Here is a 9,115-nt window from a genome sequence, read left to right on the forward strand (position 1 = left end):
CTTTCATTACATGTCTTTTACCTTAACTATCACTGCAGTGATGGATTTCCTAAAAATAGCCTGTGAACTATATATCAGTCTTTGCTGAGTCCACAAGACTAGTGGAAGACTCTCAGCCCAAGAAACTTACACTCAGTAGATGGTGCAGGACAAAGAAATTTATTTTTTTATTTTAACTAACACAAACCCACCTCATTCTCTTATTTTTCTGCCTTCCATTGCACAGAGGAAAAAGCATCCTGTTCTCAATAGTAGTTGTTATTCCTGCCCAGCACAGCACCCTACAGTTATTCATACTGTGTTTATTCCTATATAACTATTAATATGATGTAAGGGCTCAGCGAGATTCTTCTCATTATCCTTCCCAAATGAGAGCAAAATGAACTAGCAGTGAAATACCAAGAGCTAAAGCAGTGTGTGGGAGAACAGTATGGTGCTAAAAGGTTAAGGATCTGTCCTGCTGGCCCTCTGAGGATGCCTATGACAATTTTCCAGTGAGTGTGCCCCAAGCAGAGTGCTGAGTGACACCTAGCATTTATAAGTTGGAAGCTTTCCTGAAATAAAAGCCTGACGTGAGCTGATGGAAAGAGCCAGAGCTCCTCACAGCAGCCACAGGAGGCTTTACTATCCAAACGCTAGCTTCGTAATAGATGTAAAGCTGCCTGGCTCCACTGAAAATATCTTCTCCTTATGCCCAAGATTCTTCATTTTCATTTAAGTATGAAAGCAGATTGAGAGCTTTAGGTGGGTTTCCTGGCAGACCACAAATCAATTGAATAATCTTTTTTCCTAGTTAAACAGAAAAGCAAAAAATTGACCTTAATGTTTTGTCTCAAATGGGAACATTTCATTGTGGCTTTGAGTTTTGAAATAGTAACATTTTCAAAACATTAGCAAATTTTATAAAGAGACAACTCTTTCAAATAATCTGGCATGCTTGTTTTAGAAAATGCCAAAAGAAAGCAGTACTGTTTTTACAAATGTCTTCTAAATTACGTGGCTTAAACGGATATGAATTCATAAATGTGTTCTAGTTATCTATTTTTTTAAATAAATACAGTTTTCCTTTTGCCTATCTCCAAAAAAGGAAACACGTAAGAAATACTGCTCAAAAAAAAAAAAAGCCACAAAAATAGGAATTTATGTATGTGTAGACAACACATCTCAAGGAACTTTAAACAGCTATAAATGATTATTTTTTTTTTGTCTGTATGTGCATTTATGTTATAAGCTATTCTGCATAACACTTCTATTTTATCTGGAGGTTGGAGAAGTCAAGCAAATGGTGAATTTAAGACTGGTCCACCATTTGAAACATTATATTATCCCATTTGAAACATTATTATCTAGGTATGAATGCAGGAAAATAGAGGTAAGACCTGTATGCATCTACAGACCATCATGGCCTCATGGTCTCCGCATCGTAAAAATACTTAGTCCTTTGCATGTCCACCTGGGACAAGAGTTGGGAACTGCATGGGTCGTAGATCTTGGCACCATGATTCTGATTTGAAAGCTGATAAAAGGGCATTTTACAGGATCCTTAGTCAGCCAGGGCAAACCACTGTAACACCAGCAAGGCTGTCTTTCCTTGGAATGCAGGTTCTGGGTGCTGGCAGTGTGGTGGGATGTCAGCAGTGGCACTGCTGATAGCAGTGACTGTGGTTACAAAGACAATAACCAAGCTGATCAGAAGTGCAAAGTGCTCTTGCCAGCTTTTGGGGAAAGGCAGTTAGGGCAAACTGGAATCCTTGTAACCAAATTGCTACTAACTGGAACTGCCTGAATTCAGAGATGAACCCATTGACTTTCTAAAAAGTGCCACTGAAGGTAAGTAGAAGTAGGTGAATGTGGCTCCAGGACCTAGGGACATTTCAAACATGAGATGGTCACAGGTTTCTCAGGAACCACTCAATCAAGTCAGTATTATGTCTAAACTTCTAGTTTTCTGAGCAAAGCTGATTTAGCTGGCTATAGTAATTTCTTGAAATTCAACGTGACTGTAGATCACAGTATTCTAAGGTAAGGTAAAGATGTGACGTTTATTCTAATAAACAACTTTTCATGTAAAACCACGTTTTCTAAGTTACTTTGGTTGTATATTAAGAAGTTCTTCAGAGAAGTAATTAACAGCGAAAAAATAACCCAAATAACAGGAAAAACAAAAAAGGGGAAGAAACTCAGAAGGCTGCAGTAAAAAGGAACCTGGGTTCCATGACATCAGTTTATTTCGGCATCGCATGTAAATGAGACTTCATGGTGGTCAGCTCTGGACTTCAAGCTCTGAGAAAATTCTCCTGAATCGTGCTTGTGGCTGTCATTGTGGTAAATGTGTCCTTTCTGACCCAGCCAAAATACTGATGCTTAGTGAGCTTTTTTTTTTCCTTCCCCAACAACATGACACTTCCCTGTATCGTGCAGTGGCTCAGGGTTGCTTACGTTAGTAATAAAGATGTGAGGAGGTGAGCAGAGATTATTTTATAAATATTCTTCTGAACATATATAAGGGAGCAAGGTGGAGCAATATAAAGAATGAACTTGGAAAAAAGACAAAAGAAAAGAAGGGAATGGATGTCAAGGACTAGTGAAATGGAGGCAGGAGGAAAAGGAAGAAGAGGAGTCTAATGCTTCATATTGAATGGATTTGTACAACCGAATATTTAATTTTTTTCTTTGTTAAATTTAATATTTAAATACATATGATTGAACCAGCAAAATGAGAGTTGATGGTGTACTACAGGACACTATTGGCATTTTAGTGGCCAGGTATGTCCTGATGGCAAAAAGAGAAGTACATATAGTTTAATGCAGGGTTTATTAGCTTTAATTCCTTGTTTTAGTTGCAGACACTTGGAATCATCTCAGAGTATCACATTATTGAAATGTCATTTTTTTCATATGAATAATATAGCTTAGAATAAAAACTGAGCACACAGGAGCAAAGTTAATAAATGCTGAGAATTTTATTCATTCCATACTGCTTCCTGAAACACATAAATCACTTTGAAATGAAGACCAAAATTGTTCAAAAAGCTAGCCAATTAAGGAATATTTTGCCTTCTAGGGTTGAGAAGATTCATAGGTGTCACTGAAGTAATGAAAGAAGCTTGTGTAGCTGTTCTTTCTGGTCTTAATACACAGAAAGAAGAAAACCATGAATATAGCAAAGGATAAAGGAATATTGATTGTAGTTACAGGGAGGAGAAGAAAGTAGTAGCATCAGCTAAAACTGTAACCGGCCTGGTGTACTGGTTTGGGCTGGGATAGAGTTCATTTTCTTCTTAGTAGCTAGTTTGGGGCTATGTTTTGGATTTGTGCTGAAAATGGTGTTAATAACAGAGGAATGTTTTAGTTATTGCTGAGCAGTGCTGACACAGAGTCAAGGCCTTTTCTGCTTCTCACCCCACCCCACCAGCGAGGAGCCGGGGGGTGCACAAGAGGTTGGGAGGGGAAACAACTGGGACAGCTGACCCCAACTGACCAAAGGGATGTCCCACACCATATGACGTTATGCTCAGCATATAAAGTTGGGCGAAGAAGAAGGAAGGGGTGGACGTTCGGAGTGATGGCGTTTGTCTCCCCAAGTAACGGTTACGCGTGATGGAGCCCTGCTGTCCTGGAGGTGGCTGAACACCTGCCTGCCGATGGGAAGTAGTGAATGAATTCCTTGGTTTGCTTTGCTTGCGTGCACGGCTTTTGCTTTACCTCTTAAACTGTCTTTGTTTCAACCCACGAGTTTTCTCGTTTTTACTTTTCGGATTCTCCCCCACATCCCACCAGGGGAGAATGAGCGAGCGGCTGGGTGGGGCTGAGCTACCCACCGGGGTTAACCCGCAACAGCTGGTAAAGGAGTTAACAGGAGAAGCAAGCCTAATCCTTCTGGGAAGCAGATATGGTGAGTGTAAAGCACCTGAAAAGCTTTACTCTAATGTGAGCTCCCAGGAGAAAACGGGGAAGAACCAGTAATGCTCAGGATACGGAGCTGAATACTGCAGAGACTGAAGAAGTGATGTGGAAGAACATGACTCTAGTGCAGCAACTGAAAGGTCCGATCACTGAGAAAACATGCAGATGAAAATGATTTATTGTACTTCAGGGAAGTGAATGTCTGCAAAGAAATAAAAAGGTAAAGCATGAATCTCTTTGAGGGAGTTATTCAGCAGTACAAAGCGCATTCTGATGCACGTGGAGGCTGACAATAAGAGCGCTGCAGCCTTGGGAACTCATCCGCTATAAACGCCCGAGGAGAGGAGCTGACTGATTGCAGGGGTGAGTTCGAACTGCTGGTGAAATGTGTCATCCATGTGCTGGTGTGATACATCAAATACGGTGTTCTGGCAGACACAGAGGAGCATTACAGCAGCTCCCAGTGAGCACTGGTGGTACCCTCGAACTGGTGCCAGTCCCAAGAACAGAACTCAGCTAGGACACAAGAAGAAAAAGGCTAGTGGGATAAGTTTGGGAGTGAGGGACTATCAGGCTAGAGGCTGGAAGAGCCTGCTTTGTTTAGCAATATAGATAGATGCCTGTTGCTTGTACATATTGTATGTACGTATTTATACTGGAATAAATACTGGGAAGAAAGGAGACACAGCTAAACAAAAAAGTTGTTACAAAGAAAAGTAAGCATAAACCAGCTGTTAATAAATCCAGGCTGGAAGAAAGCTCGCAAGGCTCAGTGTTAGGCCTTTTGTTTCCAGCTCCCGGGTCTGATGATGCACAGCCTGACAGCCTGCAGCAGCTCGAGGCAGAGGCTGCAAGGATCATGACGGCTCAGCCCAGCTTCATGGGAACTCGGGCGCAGCAGCCAGCTCTGCTCCCGGACTCCCTTTTCTTCTGTATAAGAAACACATCTTTAAATTAGGATTTTTTTCTGCTTTTCTATAAAGCCTGGCTAAACAGACCAAAATCGCCACCTAGTGAGGATAGTCTCTCAGCTCACTCATTTCAGACAGTCTGCTGTAAATACGATTTAGACAATCATCTCTATGTAATATTTTGCTGCATTTCTTTGAGTGAAAATGCTACATAATACTTTGCAAGAACAAATCAAACATTTAAGGAAAAATTAATGTGCTGAGGTGACAGGAAAGCAGGCATTTTCCAGAAAATAATATGTATCCAAGCATAGGGATTCCTACCACCTCTCGCTGCACTCAATAAGGTGCTTACTTTAATGTCTTTGGAGTGTATTTACAGGGGTCTTGAGTGAAGGGCCAGACTTAATGTCTGCACTTGGTGTCTTATGCCTCCTGTACAGGTGGTGCTTCAAAGGGTCTCCGAGTTCTTGGTCGTGGTTTCTCTGAATGAATTGCTAAAAATAAATAAACTGCATAATTGGCTAAAAACCAAAGAAGTATCCAGATGTGGTTTCACTTGTAGTATGTAACGAATTAAAATGAATACATAACAAAGAAAAGATAAACCTACACTTACAAAGCTAGCAATTTTTTGCAAAGGCTTCCAGTTAGATCCATTTTGCAGGTTCCTTCAGCTTGACCTGAGTGACTGAACAGGAATTTGTAGTCTGCAAAACTTTTCATAGCTACCAAATAATTCTTGAAGTTTACACTTTTCTGTTATTTCTACCCTTGACACCCTTTGTGGGTTGCTTCCTGTCACAGTGAAGAAATAAACTGAATGTTAAGCTTTGGAAAAATGTATGGCAAATCACTGCTAAGAAATAATGACATTTAAAATATACTGTATTTTGGATCCTTTTTTTCCCTTTCCACATTTAGGCATTTAAAACTCAGATTGTCAAGACTCTTTGTGCATTGATAAACATAAACCACAAGAAAAAGTAAGGGAAAATACACAAGAACCTCTGGATACAGGAGCTGTAGCTTTCAAATAACCACATGAAAAAAATCTGAAGAAATCATGAGTATAAATAACCGTGAGACAGGAAGAATCAGGTTTTTTTTCTCAGATAAAGTTATTTCCCTTGACTTCCCTTGGTAGAGATGGAGTTGTGATGCTTACTGCTGATAAATATTTCCAGATCTTTTTGAAACTGCATATGCCAGGCTTATCCAAAGTAAAATTTTGAATCTACTAGTGATGTAATAGGGATTCAAAAAAACTTCAGAAGTGAATTTTTCCTTTCCAAAAGGAGCTAATTTTAAACTGCTAAATGCTACTGTCCAAATTTATTTCCTGCTTTCCACAAAAATAAATCATCCTCTAAGTGTGAACACTAGACTTACTGATGAAATGTGCTACTCAAACAGAACATGGGGAATTACAATGGCTGCAAATTTCAATGCGAGGTTAAATGTTGAGTCACTGGCAATGCCTTCCGAATACATTGTAGTATCTTACTACTTCTGTTAGATATGGACTGGATTGAGACACTGCATTGTGCACCAACAGCCATACAGATGGGGAAGGAAGGCCGGCGCTGATGATGTCAAAACAGGTGTCCAAGAAGTTACATCCTGTATTTCACACATTTCTGGCACTAATCTGTAACGAATGTGAATGCAGTATTGTTTCCCTGTACAACATCTCAGTATGAAGCTTTTTCTTAGGTTGGTTACGCTACAGAGAACCTGTAGTAGGTTCACGTACGCTGACTGAGCTGCCAGACAGTGACGTGCTAATTCTCCGCATGGCAGGAAGGAGAGCTCACTTCTGCCTGCATGGGGTTACTGTGAATGTACCAGCAGTCATCGATAGTTTGACCTTTTCTGGGTTTTTCTGCTGCGCTGCATTCTGAGAAAGAGCAGAAACTTCAGTTTACTGAGGATTATTTATCGTGTTGTACTCCATGAGGATAAGCAAAGAAGATGGGCGAAGCCATGCGTTTATTCCCTCATTCTGAGAATACAATGAATCTCAGGAATTGCTTCATAGATATTTGGCATAGTAGGAGTTCCTCTTGCCTTCTAAGAATTAGGGCTTTTTACCTTCTTTTCCGTTCAGTAGTCCTTGGGTCTCCTAAGGTGAAAAGATACCTCAGAAGATGAGCTGCCATGAGCCAGCCCACCTTGTGAGACCCTGGAGATGTCATATGTGAGATCTGGTGCCCCAGACTAGAGTAGTAGTAGGAACAGTGGGGTGTCAAGGGAACGACAGGAAAACAGTGGGGAAGAGCTGTGTCCTGAGGCTGTTGGCTGCCCACTCTCACACCCAGTAATCACCTGTTGTGTGTCTGGATGGAGTGCGGCAAGGTGAAGTGGAAGAGACTGTAAGAGCTGTGGAGCCAGGAGGGTGACCTGATGTGGGTGCTCTACTGCTTTGGCTCAGTTTTCCATCTGGCATCTGAAAGTAGTCTGTTCAAGGGAATACGAGGGGAGTATTTTCACTGCATTTTCACTGGAGTTGTCTTTTCCAACCCTACCTTTTTTCTTTCCACTCCATTGGAGTGGAGCCGCTAATCTCTGCAACTTCCCCAGAAAAGACAATCTCATCGGCCACGCCGCCTCAGTCTCATCAGTTCGTTTCATTTAAGGATGTGAGCCTAAGGGATTCTGCCCACGCCACGTTTACAGGATGAACTGTGTTTTCCTTAGTGTTTCCTCACACATAATTAAGTATGTGAAACAGAAGACAATGCACGGACCTCTCCTTTAGACTGTAGTTTTCTGGATTTAGTACTTGCCGTGACATCTGCTAAGGTACCAGCTATCAGATGAAGGAAACTGAGGCGACAATTTTTCTATTAGCTCAAGATATCCCTGAGATAGGATTGGGATTGAGACACAAATAAACTCTGTGATAAAATGCTAGGAATTTGCAACAAGATTGTTCCTGGGTGTAGTTCTTCATGCGGGGTCGGAAAAACAGCCATTACTTTGCACATCTGTTGTTAAAAGGGAGGAAGCTTTTAAACAGTGAGAAATGACAGGTAAGGTCAAAGTTCTACAAGAAATCAAAATAAAGCTTCAGCTGGGATGGAATATAGCACAAATTTGGGGATATTAGGACCAGCTCTTGGGAAAAGCTTGTGAAAGTTGCTTGTGACAAATGAACTTCAGTATCTCATCTGAAAGGCAATGTGCCACATCTAGATGATCTGAAGAGCCATAGAGAAAACTCTGATTACTGCACCCCTGTCTTGTTTACTTTACCTTCATATGTAATGAAGATAAAACTAAATGTGATGTTTATATATATATGTGATTGGACACTAATACAGTATCTGGGTGTGTTTTTACCCAATCTGTCACCACCTCAATTGTTCATGCAGCAACAGATCTTGACTTTACCAGGAAAACAAAACAATGGAAAAGAAAAGAATCTTTTGTCCTGGTATTGAATCTCTATCCAAGTAGTTGCTATAGCAATAACATTTCTCAAAATACTAAATTTAAAGTAACAGCTCCTGAGAGCTAGCTCAGCTCATGTGAGACATCATCTTTTTTTTTTTTTCAGTTTCTCTCACACTCCATTTAAAGAAGCTGGGAGTCTGTATTTCCATCACCAAAATACTCAAAGTTAATTTTAAAAACAGAACAAAAAAGGGATTGACCTATTTTCCCACTTTTTCTTTTTGCAGGTGTTTGACACCTCCCACTGTTTTAGCATTCCCATTCCACATTAGTATTGTGATTAGTATATATGCGTGCACTCTGATGTTCAGTGAGCGCTGCTATGGGACACGTGTTCTAGCTCCGCTGTACGCAGGCTGGATAGAGGCTGCAGGTGACACGCTCTGCTGGCAGTGCCTCTGGCTTGGCACAGATGAGGATCTGACTGTGTCTCGGGCAGTGTCTTTGTAATTCACCTGGATCAGGCTTTTTAGGTGTCATTTGATACGGCCTTTTCTTTACTGCTTTCTGTTTGTTTTTTGTTGTTGTTGTTTTGTTTGTTTTTTTTTCCCACAGCCCCAGTCCAGAACAGACTTTATATCTTTCTAGGATATTACAAGATTTAGGTGAAATAGCTTGGTTACTTTTAATTCACAGCTGAGCAGCCAAAACCTCCCTGTGTCAGCTTAGGCTAACAACTTGTCAGTAACACAGCCGTTGGGGTGCAGCAATAAAAGAAAACCCTTTACGATATGCACAAGGGGTTTCGCTCTCTTTCCCCTTATCAGCTGGGGCGTCACTTATCAGATCCTGCCTTGGATCAGCGCCGTCGGGGACCCTGCAGGTGCGGTGGAGCGGGC

The sequence above is a fragment of the Calonectris borealis genome, chromosome 5, assembly GCF_964195595.1.
Source record: "Calonectris borealis chromosome 5, bCalBor7.hap1.2, whole genome shotgun sequence".
NCBI lineage: Eukaryota > Metazoa > Chordata > Aves > Procellariiformes > Procellariidae > Calonectris > Calonectris borealis.